The following is a 17,797-nucleotide window of genomic DNA, read 5'->3' on the forward strand; positions in this document are numbered from 1 at the left end:
CGATGTGCAAGGAAAGCTAGAAAAATACGGATGCCACGCTGAAAAAGCGGGCATCATTCTTCCTACTTGAAACCGGAGCTATGTGCATGTATGGGACCCATATACATGCTGTCTACTCTCGCTCATGTGACATCAAAACCATCTCTTCTCTCACCGAATCTACCATGTGCTATAATACATTAGTTAGAATAAATCTACAACCACACAATAAATGTCTGCTCCACAATCATAACCTATGCTATATCCATACCCATGAATACGCCCAGAAAATATAACACCATTAAAACGGATGCACCAGATTATCTCTTAGTCATTCTCTCTCATTACTCATCAAATCCGACGGTCATGTTTAGTGTGTCTGTCCTCTATCGCCCTCCCGTGCAGGCTCGCGTTGATTTCACTTCCCTCGATCTTTCCTCAAATCATACGATGCGCCGCCTACAATCAGCATTTTCAGCAATCAGCACAACCTCAGCGGTGGGATGGCGCCGCTCGATGGGGCGCCGCTGGCTGGCGAGGCGCGGAGCCGGATGGGGCCGCCGTCGCCTGGGGCGGCAGGGCAGGCTGCACGCTGGTGCCGCGGCTCCCTCCCTCACAAGCAACGTGCCACGCTGGCATCAGCGTCAATTTTTCCTCCGGCCTTCGCTCGGCCTTAGACCTCACCTCGAGGATGCCACTGGCTATGGCGCTCCCGGATCGATCTTTTTCTTCCCCACGCCTATCCTCCCTAGTGGCTAGCGCCACCCCTCTCTTCACATGGCGTGACCACCAAGCTCCCTCCGATCTGGTGCCGACGAGATCCGCTGCCGCAAGGTTTTCTGCCTCTTCACGGTTATCCTCCCTAGTGGATAGGAACATTAGTGAAGTTCTTCTTCTCTGTTGTTACTGACTGCTGCTTGTTTTTACTCTGAACTTTCAGTGAACCGAGTGCCTATACCTTTTCGCGTTTGTTGTCATTCACTCCAGATTACATGGTTGAGAAGGTAGGTATTGATGAGAGCAAAATCGAAAACCTGGGCAACCTGCTGTACTAGAACTACGGTAACACCATGGCTGGCTTCATTAGGGTACGTATATTGCAGCTTCTCGAATTGTTTGATTTTTCTCTTAGTAATCAGTGAACTAAAAAGGCCCTATCTTTTTCCCCATTCCTTTGGATCTCCCAAGCATGTGTGCTTTTACAACATTGGGTTTTATTTGTTGCCCTGCTGAAGAATGGGATAATAATTAGGTAAGATTTGTAAATGTTGACATTGCTGCTGCTTCCATGCTTCCTATTAATTCGTAAGATTGGTGAATGAAAATATACAAAAAATAGCATATTTTTAGTATATAAGAATCCATGGTATAGAGAAAATCCAAGAATTGCTGCTAAGGTTTTTGAGCAATATATACCGTGCTCTGGTTTGGTTGTCCATGCCATTTTGAAACTTGCAATTATGCCGAAAATTCCTAGGAATTAATTTGGAAATACTAATATTTACATGAGTAATACTGACCACGATTATGGATTTCAATTACATTATTTTTGTAGTGTTCTGCTTGCTGGACAAGTTCATTTTGTAGCTAGCTCTATATGTTCTGCCTGCTATTTATTTATTTATTTATTTATTCTTATTCGGTTAAAATTTTCAGAAGTCACTCATGATGGCATTCAAGAAAAAGAAAATAGGAGCTTCTAATTAGTTCCATACACGGGAAAATTCACCGCTACGGCTATAACTAGATTTTTGTTGATCACTCTTGGGCTGCTGTTAGTCTCGGCATCAACATAGGCATACACCCAATCTGGGCAAGAGAGGAGACCTGCACATGTTGGTGCCCAAGAATTTTTCTGGTGTTGCAAAATCTTTAGAAGGTGTGATCATCTAAGAAGTGCATATCTGAGCTCCATAATTTGTTCTCATATACATCAAATCCAATTATATTCTCCAATATAGCTCGCGCTTGGTTTTCTTGGTTCTTGCCGTAATGATCAATTGATTATCCAAGGACCAGATTAGTTCCCATGGTTACAGCTTTGGCTTGATTGATTCATATGACAGGCCTACATTAGAATCTTGAGACAAGTGGGATGAAGGTGATGCAACTGGTGCAGGAGCTTGTTCATGCTGACACTAGCAGCAGCAGGTACAGCTAAGCTCTTCGATCACCAACGGATGCTTTCATGCTCAGGTTCATTGCTCATCGAGGCTTACCATTGTTGAATTCTACAGAGCGTGTCCTCCATTGGAGAGTAGATTTATCATGACCTGATTGGTAGGGGATTGGATGATTTAGATGTTTCTTTTAGTAATTTCTTATGTGCTTCTATCTTAACCACATATTTTTTCTTAAACAAACTATATATCTTGGAGGCATAGATTAAGTTAATCCTTGTTGTATTCAATAAGATAAGTTTGATCCTTTTTGGATTAAATAATATAATAACCCTATAAGTTTGTATCGCTCATTTTTATGTGAATCTTCAATCTATTTTATTATTTTATACCATGTTTGGTTCTTACTTTGCATCATCTAAAATGCTACCGTGGCGTTAGAACGGGCAATATACTAGTACAAGAAAATATTCTTCTTTAATTGCCACACACCGGAGCTTCATCTTGCGCCGCTCCAGAATCTTGAGAATTTGTCATCGGTAGGCCGCAATGTAGGAAGGGATGCCTAAAGCAAAAAGACGGGGTTTTGGGCATTACTCTGGGAGTACAGTGTGGAAGGCCTTAGCGGACATGGCCTTTGGAGTCAAGGGGGCTACCTTAGGGTTGGCGTTGGTCATGTACATAGCATGCATGGTAATAGAGAGATTTTTTTCTAAGGTAGAAATGTAGCCTTACCATAACGGTCTAGGTGGTGGTGTGCTAAAATAGAGTTGCCGCACTAACCTTGCCACGACAAACTTTCCTAGAGTGCCGTGGCAAACTTTTCTCGTGAAATATGTGTTAATGGATCGGTCTAGAGTGACATACCTTGCTATGGTAATACACGTGATACGATGGAGTGAGTTCGTCACACCATGTGATCTGGCGCAGCCAAAATAGTTAGAAATAAAAATAAAATTGGAATACAACTATTTTAAAATATAATTTAAAAATCTAAATAGAAAAAAAAATCGGTAAAATGACCTTGGTTGCCCCTATTTGACGCATGTAGTTGCATTTGCCAAGGGACGTGCAGCATGCACATTGCAAGGGGGGTTAGAATGATAATGTTTTGGGGACATAATTTTGAATGGTAGAGTGACCTTTTCTTAGGGATGGATAAAGTATCGTATTATACTAGTACGTGTTAACTGTTAAAACAGCCCACCATATTTGGTATGGTACCCAACGTCCTTCGTTCCGACCGTCCACGTTGGCGTGATTCAGCCCTTGATGTGCACAGCTTGTAGTTGTAGAGGATGCCTCGTCATCAAGTACATAATAAGTACTCCAGCGAAGCTACACGACGTATAGTGTCTTCCTATCTGGCTGCCAATGTGCAATTTATTTCGGTTGATATACTGTATCCATCCACCTGAGATTCGTCTTTTCCTTTCTAGGTGGCAGAGGACATGTTTCATACTATGACAGTTATTGGTTATTCGCCCGGTTAACCCCAAGCCGGCGACGCGAACTAGACCACACCCGGCCTTATGGTGTTTGGATGTCCGTCTAGAGGTACATGTTAGCTAATTCCAGCAAGATCCTTCTAGTCTAAAACCTGACCTGTCAAAATTTATTAGGGTGTAAAAACATGTGTTCTAAACTCTAAATAGTGTAGCCACCAAACTGGCCATGAAAACCAAACACGATCCAATGGGGTTGGATTAAACTTAGCCAAGCAATCAAACAAACCCACAAAAACTAATCTAGAATGGTACATACTAATAAATCGTAGCCGAAAAATTAGGTAGCCAACCAACCACTACATATGTGCATATGTTTTCCCTTCTTTCAGTCACTGCAACTTAGTGTTGTTCATGCCCTCTAGAAGCATCACTGAATCCTTAGGCTCTGTTTGGATCCATCTAGCTAATATCTTAGCTAGTTAGATGCTAATAGTTAGCTAGAGTGGGTCCAAATGGATCTAGCTAATAAGTCTGCTAACTATTTATTAGGGTGTAAAAACATGTGTTCTAAACTCTAAATAGTGTAGCCACCAAACTGGCCATGAAAACCAAACACGATCCAATGGGGTTGAACTAAACTTAGCTAAGCAACCAAACAAACCCACAAAGACTGATCTAGGATGGTACATACTAATAAATCCTAGCCGGAAAATTAGGTAGCGAACCAACCACTATATATGTGCATATGTTTTCCCTTCTTTCGGTCACTGCAACTTAGTGTTTGCCCTTTCATCTCAACACATAGCTGACAAGTTGCTAACAATTTTTCCCATAGCTATCCCAACACATCTAATGCTAGCTAATAGATTGCGAAAATACATGTTTGCCCTTTCATCTCTCTCTATCTACGTGCCCTACAATAATAAATAGAAAAGAAAAGGTATTTTATAAACCAAACAATAAATGCATCCACGTTTTAGTCAACGGATCCAAATAGCATCCTACTAATAGGTATATAATATTAGCGACCAACTATTAGTCAGCTAACTATAGCTGTATAAGCAGATCCGAACAATGCTTAGATGCTTGACATTGGCATCTTTGTGAATTGTGAAAGCTGAGCTTGAGCGCCAATATAAATAAAACCTCATCCTCAGGAAGTCATCATGGTCGTTATTTGCCACCTTCAGGCTTCGGCTGTGTTGCGGCTGTACGTGTGAGGAGCTAGCGTAGCGAGTAGCGACGACGCTGTAAGCTGCCATGGATAAGCTTATTTCCCCGTCCTCCCCCTACCCGCCTCGTTCTCCTTTTCCGAGCCGTCATGCACGATTCTCGAACTACCTTCCTACGAAGTCCCGGAGCAGTGGCTGCTCGCTGATGATGTCCTTGTGGGCAAGAACGAGAACGATGATATTGGCGCCTGCCTGTGGGAGATGCCGGCGGACGGCGGCGTGCTCTCCCCTGACTCTGAGCTCGCCAAGCTGCTCCCGAGCCTCTCAGCGCCGGCTCCGCAACGCCCGGCGAAGCGGCGGGGCCGGAAGCCAGGGCCGCGCCCGGGCGCCGGGGCAGCCGCCGGCCACGTGGAGTCCGAGCGGCAGCGCCGCGAGAAGCTGAACCGCCGGTTCTGCGACCTCCGCGCCGCCGTGCCCACCGTGTCGGGCATGGTCAAGGCCTCCCTCCTCGCGGACGCCGCGCGGTACATTGCCGAACTCCGCGCCCGCGTGGCGCAGCTAGAGTCCGAGGCCAGGCACGCCGCCGTGGCGAGGTGGGAGCGTAGCGCCGATGGCGACGGCGACGGCGACCAAGGCGCGGGCGTCGTCGACGGTGAGCTGTACGTGCGGGAGGTGGGCCGGGACATGGCCGTGGTGCGCGTGACGAGCGGCGCGCGCCACGCACCCGCGCTGCTGATGGGTGCGCTCCCGTCGCTGGAGCTGCAGGTACAGCACGCGTGCGTGAGCCGCGTGCACGGCGTGACCACGCAGGATGTTGTCGTCGACGTGCCCCCGGGGGCTACCGCGCTCCAGGACGACGAAGGTCTGCGCATGGCGCTGCTCCAGAGTATACTCCAGAGGCTGCAGGCCAGCGACTAGCCTCGTTCAAACGACGAAGTATTGTGATTTCTACCGTGCACAAGCGTATAATAACCTCCAGACTTGCTCGTAGATTAATTCTACTGATAATGTTATTGACATTGGGACGTATGGGATCGAGGTATATGCCATGGATAAATCTGAAGCACAGGACAGGACAGGAGCATGGCATGAGGCACCCTGCACTTTCTCTTCGCTATAGTAAAGATGAGAGGCTTTTATCTGTGTACCCTTAAAAAAGATGCCACACTCCTGCGTACCCTTCAAAAGTTGGTCGTCACCTACATGCCCTCGCTCGAACTTTTCTTTTCCCTCACGCCATTCCATCGGCATTTGCTCCTAACGGTGGGTAACGGCTCTGGAGAATGACTCAGTTGCCCTTGGGCTTGTATGGGCATCTGAACTTTTTCGTTTCCCCTGTGCCATTGCCAGGCCAATTAATCCAATGCGTGTAACCGTGTACGTAGTATGTTGCAACTGCTCTATATAAACAAGATCGCCGATCTCAGCTGCTCTCCACGCACACACACTGCACGCACACCCGAGTACACTAACATACAGCTAGCTTATTGCGTTTGGTGCAATAGCCGGCCGGCCGCCGGCCCTCATGGCTCCGCCGCCGCCGCCGCTTTCGATAGACACTTTGTGCGGAGCTGCGGCAAGCGGCCAGGCGGCGGAGGAGCCTCTGAGCCCTACAGCACGCATGTTCCACGATTTCTACATCGTCGCTGTCCTCGGCCTCGGCAAGCCCATCGACTTGGAACCTGCCCGCGCCGGCGTCGGGGCCACCCTCGCGCGCCACCCCCGCTTCTGCAGCATCCGAGTATATACGTTTTTCTTCCTTTTTTTTCTTTTGCAATATACAAGTTGGTGTTACTTTAGAATTAGAACTAATACTTGCATGCACGTTGGAGCATGCAGGTGATGGACGGGGCAGAGCCGCGGTGGGTCCGCACGACGGTGAACCTGGACGACCACATCATCGTCCCGGACCTGGACCGCGCCGCCATCACGGCCGACCCCGACAAGGCGCTGGAGGACTACGTGGCGTCGCTGTCGACGCTCCCCATGGACCAGTCGCGGCCGCTGTGGGAGGTCCACGTGCTGGAATTCCCGACCTCCGAGGCGGCGTGCGCCGTGGCGCTCCGCATCCACCACGCGCTCGGCGACGGCACGTCGCTGGTGTCGCTCCTCCTGGCGTGCACGCGGAGCGCTGCCGACCCCAGGGCCCTGCCGGCCATGCCATCCGCGCAGCCGCCGCCTCCTCCCAGTGCGCGGCGCAAGCAGGGCCGGCGCGTCTACGGCGCCCCGCCGCGGCCCGCGTGGTCGGCGGGCGCCCTGGCGGCTGGCGCTCGCCGCGTGGGTCCTGGCGTGCGCCGTGCTCGCGTGGAACACCGTGGTGGACGTGGCGCGCTTCGTCGCCATGGCGCTGCAGCTGGTGCGCGACCCGCCCACCGTGTTCGCGGGCGTCGAGTTCAGGCGCAAGCGGTTCGTCATGCGCACCCTCAGCCTCGACGACGTCAAGCTCGTCAAGCAGGCTCTCGGCTGTGTGAGTAGTCGTCGTAACACACCATGCATGCGCATTTTTATTCTTCTACCGTTCTACGTACTGCTAGCTGTATAGACACGACGTGCATGCATGCATGTTGTTTTGACATAATCTGTTTGTTTCCATGCCTGCCTGCCTGCCTATGCCTTGACATCGACGCACTGCACAGACGGTAAATGACGTGCTAGTGGGGGTGACGTCTGCTGCTCTGTCACGGTATCACTTCCGGAAGCTAGGGCCTGTTCGGCAGGACTGAAAAATAATGTTTCGACTGATTGTTGTGAAAGAAAAATACTGTTCTGGCAGGACGTGAATATCGATTTTGTGAGGTGGCTGGCCAGCCGGCAATCAGCCAGCCAGCCAGCCGAACACGGCCTAGGTGATGAGCAAGACACAAGCAGAAGCACATGCTTTAGATCGGTCCTTTTTGTCAAAGCCAAACCCAATTGGTCTGGCAATGGCATAGGGGAAACGAAAAAGTTCAGACGCCCATACAAGCCCAAGGGCAACTGAGTCATTCTCCAGAGCCGTTACCCACCGTTAGGAGCAAATGCCGACGGAATGGCGTGAGGGAAAAAAAAGTTCAAGCGAGGGCATGTAGGTGACAACCAACTTTTGAGAGGTACGCAGGAGTATGGCATCTTTTTTAAGGGTAAACAGGTAAAAGCCCCTAAAGATGACCGTGGAGCTTATATATTTCCATCATAAAGTCCATGAATCCTAGATGTCGCCGTAAAAATGGATGCATGCTCACTACTATCACGATTATGGCTCTCCTTTGTATCATTTTCTAAGTTCTAACGCACCTTTTTTTTCACGCTTCAATAACACAGGTGGTGTGATTAAGGTTGAGGGGGTTGCGGTTTTGGTGCTTTGAAGCATTGTCGACAACGATATTAAATATACAAAAAGTTTCTAGTTGGTCAGAAATTTTTGATATTTAATTTGTCAACTTAACTATTTAGTTACAGTTGCAATATATACCGCCCTAAAAGAACTAGAAAATTCAAATTTTATATATGGTAATGATTTTTTTAAACAATCTGGCAAAGGCATATATATGCCTTTCAAGTTTCAATTCAGTTAATAAGATAGGAAAAACAAAAGTTTAAGTTACAGGCCATGCTGTAGGCCCAAAAAGAACGTACCGTGAGACTAGCTATGACAGTAAAGTAAGAACTGCATACAAAGAGTACAACAAGAATACAAGATAGCTCTCTTAAGTACAACAATAACAGACGGTAAATGATTAAAAAAAAGGTCAGAAATGGTATCAATTTTGCCAAAATAAACCTCATAAAATTGGATTTTCTGTTGCCACTTTTATCCCTAATCCATAGTGTGGGGTAGTGATGGTGCCGGTGTCCCCGATGCCTTGGACAATATGCGAGGGTGGATAGAATTAATGCAGGGATTTGTTTGATTCAGCTGTGAGCTGTAGAAAAAATATTGTATGCTATGTATTGTGAAAAAGGTGTAAACTATTTGGTTAAAACTACTATTAAAGATCCATCTCTCTATCTCCCTTGAACAATTGTTAAACATCTCTTCATTTTCATTCATTTGGAAAAAACAAAAGTCCGAAACCAATCTAAGCTGCTGTGAAAATTATACCACGCAAAAACAGCTCCTTCTAAAAGGCATCTTATGGTTCCCTCTGTTTGATTGATGTTCTACTTTTAAATAGTAGGCACCCTTTTAAAAGTTGAACTAAACACAACCTTAGACTAGTCACTTGTTAGGAGTATAGAGGGCAGCGATGACAGTTCTAACATTGGTAAAGCTACCAATGATTCGGAAGGGAGAGATTAGCGTATGAGTGACCACCGGGATGCGGAACACAACAAGATTATATTTGTTCGATGGGTTTGAAGAGAAAATATGAGCTTATCTTGGCCGTGTTCGTTTCTCTTATAATCCGTACTTTTCAGCTTGTTTTTTCAGCCGGAAGAATGTTTTTCTCTCACAACAAATAAACCAGAATAGTGTTTTGGCTTGTTTTTTCAGCGAAGCGAACGGGACCAAAGATATGTCATATCAGGTTTGTACATAAATATATCAAATGCCATTATTTTTCTTCCTTTTCTAAAGAGAGGAATAATATTTTGTTTGTGAGATTAGTACTGCCTCCGTCCTAAAAAGTAAGCAATCCAATATTTTTTGAATTAATTAATGAAAAGAATTTTAACTTACTCTTAATCTCTTATAGTTTAGAATAAAATTAAAATTCTTGGATCGCTAATATTTTCATGACGGAACGCCATTATCTAGTCTAGCAAGATAAATATGGATGAAAAGATTGAAAAGTGCATACAAGTTACTTCCTCTATTCCAAATTATAACTCTGACTTTGTAGATACATAGCTAGAAAAGATAAAATGACTTACAAATTAGAACTAAGGGACTATAAAATTAAAAGTGACCTAGCGTTTGTGGGGTCACTGAATCATCCAATCTCTACCGGTATGGCCAAGCCGCGTAGCAAGCGGCACCTCCTCAGTGCCATCTGCATCGTCGGGACTGCAACGACCCATTGGACCTGAATCATGTTCAACATCATGTAAGCCCGATCTGGTATGATTATGAAGCCCACTAGGTGATGATTCGTTACATGTGGCTCCGTTTGGCTGACTGATTTTGACTGAAACTGGCTGAAAAATACTATTCTTACTGAATTGTTGTGAGAGAAAAACACCGTTCCGACTGAAAAAAGAAGCCGAACAAGCCGGTTTCTGGGTAAGCCGAACGGGGCCAATTTACATTGACTCTTCCACAGCAGGTTTCACAGCAATGCGAATAAACCAAGAACACACTTACAAAATCAAACAGAAAAGCTACAGGTTATATTAAAAAGTACAAACAAACTCAAACAGGGAAAACAACTAATGAAAAAATATTACAGCAATTACAATAGTAACAACATTTTCAACCACGCTAACAACGACTTCAGTCGATTGGCCTAAGCAAACGAATAGGCTGATCAACTGAGCTTACCATAGCAACCAAAATCCAAACCTCTACGACCACCGGAGAGACCACACCAACATTGGCCAAGATAAAGAAACATCATCTTGCAGGACAGGCCATAGTTCTAGCTCGCACCATCTTGCAATGTTATTCCGCACAGTGCAAGTCGCTGCTTTGCTTGCTAGCTGCCGCAAACCGCTATGTCTCCGCCTATCGTTGTTACTTGTGCCCTCTTTTCACACTGTTACACACTAAGGTAGCCATTGCCAAATAGGGCTAGCTGTCACAACCTGTTGCAAGCAAAAATGACGATTCACATATAGCTGCCTCTATTTGTCGCCACGTTGCTCCCGTCTGCCAAGAGACTAGAACATCCTTGAACTTAAACCTAAGCAACACAGATTTATCAACCACGTTGAAGACCCCATCCACATCAACCTGTACATCCCAACTTTTGCACCAAAGCTGTCTTGCACTAAGGGCCTGTTCGGCTGGTATTAAAGCCGGCTGAAGTTGTTTTGTTGTGAGAAAAAAATACTGTAGATTCTAGCTGATAAGCCGGCTGATAAATTCAAGCGAACAGTCCATTGCTATGCAGGACTATCACCGTACGCTTACATGATTCCACACCTAAACTTTGGACGCCACCGTATCACTTGTCGTCTTCTTTGAATGCCACACACCACTGCGCAGAGGGCACTGTACACCCTCGGTGTTACATTATACAATTTTTGCTAAAACCATATCATGAGCATCATGTTTATGTATTATTGCATGTGGTAAAATGAGAAATTAAATTTTATTGAACTAATTCTCAACTTGAGCTCTAATTTATTCCTTGTCCAAATGCTCTCCAGCATAGCTCAACTCACTATTGTCATCCTAATCTAACTCCAGCTCTTATTATTCTTCTCCTCCTTAATTTTCAATGCACGCACTCGGCACTCGCAAACCTGCGAAGCACGCTTCAGTACATTCTTTGGCAAGACGCAGTGCTTTTACTTTGTCGTGTCAAGCAAGTCAAGTTGGCAGCACATGACCGACCGGCAGCAGCATCGCACACGCTACTCATTAATCTCAATAACAAGCTCTGCCCGCTGCGTATGCCGCTTGCTCTTCTAGTTTGCCTTGTGTGATATGCACTACTCTACTACCCCTAGTGCCAACTGGGATGCTAGTCAAAAAGTGCTTCCATTCAGTACCACTGACTTCACCATCTATCACGAGCAAGTACTTCTTGTTTTTCAATTAATTTAGCAGCATATCCTGTGCCATTTCTCTAGGGCAATTTTTGTAGTCTTATGTCAGTTGCTGAGTAATTTGTTGAAGGATGTTGGAAGCAGTGATCTACAGTAGCACGAAGTCAACACTGACACTGTGTCTTGCACGCCGTGCGCGTCTTGCACGCCTGACTGTTCACCGCAGGAATACTGTTCATCGTGGAAAGCATTGTTCACCGCAGAAACACTATTCACCATAGAAAACACTGTTCAACCGAGTAGCACATCATGCACATGCGGCTGCTTTTGACTAACAGGTCAATGCACAACGCCTGACTGCCTCCTGCCGCTTGCATGCGCTGCTGCTGGCCGCGGCTTTGTGCGTTAAGTGAGGGTGCTGCTGAGCTGTACTCCGCGCTGGGCGACCATCTGGGTGTGTGCGCGCCGCACCTGGTGACCGCGCTAGCACAGAGAGGCGTGTCCACTGTGGGGCAAACGATTGCCGTTCTGAATTTGGGTACAGAAGTAGACTTGACCGATGACCCCGTTTGAGACTTGATGAGTGGTTGGCGAGAAACTTCATTTGTCCAGCCGAAACTAACACGGCAAGGCAAAGCTTCAGTAGCTAGTACATATGTCCAGGTCCACGGTCTACTGCACACCACATTCGTCTATCAACATTGAAGTCTCAAGTACAACGGCACACTACTGCACGCTTCTCCAATTCATTCACAGTAGCCATGCCTAACCTTCTCGTCGTCCTCCTTATCCTCCTCTTGCTTAATTCCATCCCCATGTCTCCTGCCTTTAAAAGGACATGCCGAGCCGCCGAGCCGTCCCACTCTGCCGCTCACCATCTTGCTCTCCCAAATCAAGTTTCTCTGTTCTTGCCCGCCAAAGCTGCGTCTATCAATTTCTCTCGAGCTGCAATAATCAGCTGAGGAAATTAGTCTGCAAATGATCTTCTCATTCTCTAATATTTCCTTGACCTGCATGAATAAACCAGCACCCCACCGCCAAGCACGTTTAGCCCAAAGCACACTCCAGTCATGATGTGCTCGTTAAGTCCAAAGACCACTCAAAGTCCATCATTTGAATTAATTCTCTCATGACCAAAGACCCACTCCAAATCCATCACGTGAAATCCAATTCACGTGACCAGCTAGCCAAATGCCACTAATCATTTTCCTTAATCACCCTTTATGGGATTAATTAGCGGCCACTTGGCAAAATCAATATCTCTTTCACCAAGCTCTGATTCCATTATTTCTTCTTCCTAAATTCATTTAAAGCAAGACCTATCCATCCTTATCACCTTCTTCTTTCCTAGAGCTCATTTGAATTTATTTATTTATTGTGAAATAAATTTTGTTAGATTCCTAAATTCCTGATCTATCTGTTGGTATATTTTGTTCGTATGGTTCTACGATGTTTTAGGGTTACTTATTAATTCTAGGTTGCTTATTATTATTATGGTTATTTAGAGAATGATTTTTTGTGATGCATTGGTAGAAGTGCTAGCCCTATAATTCTTTTACAGTAGATTCATTGTATTATCATGTGCTCACTGTAATTTTTGTGGCCTTAGAATATATTGACAAATATGGTAGCTAGTGCACCTTGTTTTATCATATATATATTAAATTGATATTAACAATAAGGATGCCTTTAGTTGCTAAGATAATACATGAAATGTTTCATACCTGTTTAGTGGGAATAATAGGTAACTTTGTGTATTAGTCATTAGAGTTAGCTTAGTAGCTTGGTAGATGTACTCTTATTTTAAGAGTTGCTGTTGTCGTATTACTAAGCGTTGCATCATCATTTTATGCATGTAGATAACGAGTTGGTAGAGTTCATGTCTGCGGACGAGCAGGAGTACGAGGAGGTGATCGAGGAGTATGAGGAGGAGGTTCTCGTGTAGGAGGGAGTCCTGGAGCCATCAGTTGCTGACTTTGCTGACACCCCGCCTGCCCAAGGCAAGCCCCAGTGCATAACCCCTATTTTTAATGACCACTGAATATATATATGTATGATGTGCATTTATGTTACAGGTATTTTATGAAAACTACATGCACAAATATATCTATCTATGAGTCCTACTAGTATAGGTTGAGTAGCTGCTATGCTCAGGATATCGGTAGCGTGAGTAACCTGCCGTTACTCGCAAATAGGTGATAAACATGATCACTCATGATAAAATGGTGGAAAGAAAAATGGTGACCGGGTAGGGATATGGTTGGGTTTTGGTGGGTGTAAAGGGTTGTGTCCTACAGCCAACAGGACATAGCTCAGTTACACTTTTTCCCTGTCTGGGTTGATTAAGGACCGGTCGTTGTATATGGCTCTAGGCAAGTCACAGATCTATTGTCCCAAGCACATACTTGGGTATGGGCGCAGGGCAGGCTTGTTGCTCTCTTGTCGTGGATCTAGCTCTTTTCGGACCGACTGATTGGAGGTGGAGATGGTGAAGGTCCTTGCACCATACTGAGTTTGGGACTCAGGAGTGGGGGCTTGGAGTCCTAGTTTGGACAGGGACCTGGACACCTAGGACAGGAGAGTGATGGGTTGGTCCTGCTTGTGCCTGGGGTACAAGCGGGGCATGTGTCTTCGGGGCACCTAGCTGGGCACATTGATTCACGAATTGCTGGGAAATCCGGTACGGCTTATCTGCGGTTTAGCACCGTAGTAAGAACTAAAAGTTAAAAGGAGAAGAAATAAAACTGATTACTTAACCCTTGCTTGAAAGTAGAACATATGCTTATATAGACTGGATAGATAATAACTTAATTTGGTCGATAAAAATAACATAAATAAGGACTCACTATTAGTATTGCTTTCTACTAAAATAAACCAGCAAACCATAAAGCTTCCCATATTCCTTTGAGTCGGAAAATTATTCCCACTAGTCAGATAAGTCTTGCAAGTACATTGTGTACTCAGGGTTTATTTACCCCTGTTGCAGGAGATGCATGAGAAGTACCTTTGTGTGGAGGATTCTTCTGGTGGGCTCAGACGGATCCTCGTTCTTATCGCTAGATGTTTATTTTAAATTCCGCTATTTATCATTCTGCACTCTGATATTTGGTATTGTAATAATGTACTTTTAAGAAACTCTGATGTATGAAATGGATAAGTATTGTAACTCGTTCTCATTATTGGATCCTTGGGAAAAATGTGGATCTTTCAGGTTCTCCCGTGGGGTGTGCCCAACGGATACCGCCCGCTGTAGCTTGCTTTTGGGGTGCTTAGTGTCTGGTGAAAGATGAGCACCTCCGTAAGCGTCTTATTTCGGGCGGTTCTGCCATAGTTGGTACCAGAGCCAATAATGGTTACGAGTTTCATCACTCTTTTTTCAAAACTAAAAATTTGATCAACAAAAGTTTTGTAAAAAGTAGGATGCGATTACATTATGTAAATAGGTATAAGCCCTAGCATTATGGTCTATCTAGTATAGCGGCACTGGTTTTGTCTAATCAGTTTTCTGTAGGTACACTGACTTTTGTTGTGTAAGAAATCGCTTAGTATACGGAAAGTGAGTGTGCGATGTGCCGAAAATTTTACGAATGCTGCTATATTCCGTCTTGAGTGAACATATAGGGCGATACATGCATCATGATAATAGCATCTTGCTTAAACTAAAATCTCCCTACACGTATAATTGGATTAGTAAGTTGATAGGACTAACTAAAGGAATGCTTTAATAGATGTGCTATCATTTCTGTATCCCCTGCTTCTGATCGAGAAGGTTGTTCTAAATGGATGGTGCCTACCTCTTATAGATGAATCTAAGGTCCGAACATGGGAGCACTAGTGCTGGGGCGGCTCATGGCCTTGGCGAGGGCCAAGGCGAGAGTGGCCAGGCCCATGAGCCCAACGGGGAGAGCCATGGGGCTCCACTTCTGGCTCCTCCTCCACCACCGCTGCCTCCGATGACTAAGGCTAAGATGATGGCAGAACTGTTGGCTGCTCACCGAGAGTCAGCCCATGCCATGGAGATAATGGCACAAGCTGTCGCTGGCTTCGCCCGCGGAGGCCATGGGGGCAATGGTGGGAACGGGGGTGGTGCCCATCGTCCTGAGGGACCCTCCTCTTCCTAGGATTTCCTTAAGACCCACCCGCCCACTTTCACACCGACAGATGAGCCCCTGGTGGTGGAGCACTAGCTTTGCATTCTAGAGCAGAAGTTTCTGTTGCTCAATGTGGCCGACGAGCAGAAAGTGCACTTTGCAGCGCAGTAACTATTGGGTCCGCAAGTGCATGGTGGGATACTTTCCATGCCATGCAATAGCCAGATCATCTGGCAACTTGGTAGGAGTTCACCACAGCATTCAGAGAGTTCTATATTCCTACCGGTGTCATCAACCAGAAGCTGACCGAGTTCTTGGAACTACGATAAGGGAGTATGATAGTGATGAATTATGTTAATAAGTTCAATCACTTGTCCTAGTATGCTGGCATTCATGTGGACACTGATGAGAAGAAGGACCGCTTCTTTCATGGCCTCTCTTATATCCTTTAGGAGAAGTTGTACACGGTGAACTATCAGACCTTTGGGGCACTGATGAATGCTGCCATCGCCATGGAGGGCTTGCAGCGGGATTCCCTGGCAGAGTGGAAGAGGAAGCGGGTGGCTACGGGGTCTTCTAGCCACCCTCATACTCAAAAGGTATAGGTTGTCCGGTGGGGGCCCTATCAATCATCAGGCGGGCCTTCGTTTCGATAGCCCCAGCAGACTTCTCATACTTCTTCCACATAGTACCGTGCACCCACTCAGCAAGTGCAGCCCTAGTAGCCTCAGGGATAGTAGGTCCCACCTCGCTAGGGATTTGGAAATAAGCCTGGTGCTTGCTTCAAGTGTGGCAAAGATGGCCACTATACCCAGGAGTGTCCCTAGAACCAGCTAGCTCAGTCTGCTCAACCATCGGCAAACTCTAGGCTGGTCAAACGGACCGTGATCAAGAGGAAGGTGCCCAGCCAGTCCAGACATGTGCATTTCACAAATGCAGAGCAGATATTGCAGTAGGAACCAGTGATGGATGGTATGTTTACCATCGATTCCCATCCAGCTTATGTGTTGTTCGATTCTGGTGCATCACATTCATTTATGAGCATGGGATTTATAGACCGGCACAACTTACCCCTTATGGCTATACCATATGCCTATAGAATCCGTACTGCAGGTTCACAAATGTTCATCAATACCTAAATGGACACAGTAAGCTTGGTATTAGCCACCCACACTTACCATCTATAGTTCATGGTAATGCCTGGGCAAGGCATTGATGCTATTCTTGGAATAAACTAGTTGCGGGTGTATGGGGTAGTCTTGGATTTGAAATGGAGAAGTGTCGAGTTATGACTTCCTTCTTCTAAGGATAGGATGTCTCTTATTGTACCCTCAGATCTAGTCTTACCTATTGCTGCCCATGCTAAAGCCTCTCCTGATCTTACCTCCATCCCTATGGTATGTGAGTTCCTAGATGTTTTCCCTGAAGATCTTCCTGGGTTGCCACCAGACCGAGAGGTAGAATTCTCCATTGAGCTAGAGCCTGGTACTGCTCCTATCTCCAGACACCCATACCGCATGGCTCCAAGAGAATTGGCTAAGATGAAGAAGCAGCTGGAAGAGTTAATGGAAAAAGGTTTCATCCGTCCTAGTTCTTCACCATAGGGTTGCCCAGCCATTTTCATGAAGAAGGATGGTACTCTACGGATGTGTATAGATTACCGCCCTCTTAATGCAGTAACGGTTAAGAACAAGTATCCTTTACCCCACATAGATACTTTGTTCGATCAGCTAGCTGGTGCCAAGGTGTTCTCGAAGATTGACCTCCGATCAGGCTATCATTAGATCAAGATCAGACCACATGATATACCAAAGACAACTTTTTCTACTAGGTATGGGCTGTATGAGTACCTAGTGATGTCCTTTGGTCTCACCAATGCTCTTGCCTTCTTCATGTATCTGATGAATTCAGTCTTTATGCCGGAGTTGGACAAGTTTGTGATAGTATTCATTGATGATATACTGATTTATTCCAAGAATGATGAAGAGCATGCCCAACACCTTCAGATAGTACTATCTCGATTAAAGGAACACAAGCTTTATGCTAAATTCAGCAAGTGTGAATTTTGGTTAGATCGAGCATAGTTTTTGGGGCATGTGTTGACACCTGCGGTGTTTTAGTAGATCTTAGCAAGGTACAAGATGTGTTGGATTGGAAGTCTCCTAGATCTGTGCACCAGATTCATTAGTTCTTTGGTCTCGTGGGGTACTATCGGCGTTTCATTCTAGATTTCTCCAAGATAGCCCAGCCAATGACCAAGCTGCTCCAAAAAGAAGCTAACTTTGATTGGAGCCCATCCTGTGAAGAAGCCTTCCAAGCTCTAAAGACATTTCTGACCATTGCCCCTGTGTTAG

The 17,797-nt window shown here is 45.7% G+C and overlaps 2 pseudogenes; both read left to right on the top strand.

Annotated features, from left to right (window-relative positions):
* Nucleotides 1-4,807: 4,807 nt before the first annotated feature.
* LOC136546619 (transcription factor MYC1-like) lies at nt 4,808-5,637 on the top strand (annotated as a pseudogene).
* Nucleotides 5,638-6,244: 607 nt separating this feature from the next.
* On the top strand, nt 6,245-7,442 carry LOC136544262 (wax ester synthase/diacylglycerol acyltransferase 5-like; annotated as a pseudogene).
* The last annotated feature ends 10,355 nt before the right edge of the window (nt 7,443-17,797 follow it).

The sequence above is a fragment of the Miscanthus floridulus genome, chromosome 3 (genome assembly GCF_019320115.1).
Source record: "Miscanthus floridulus cultivar M001 chromosome 3, ASM1932011v1, whole genome shotgun sequence".
Lineage (NCBI taxonomy): Eukaryota > Viridiplantae > Streptophyta > Magnoliopsida > Poales > Poaceae > Miscanthus > Miscanthus floridulus.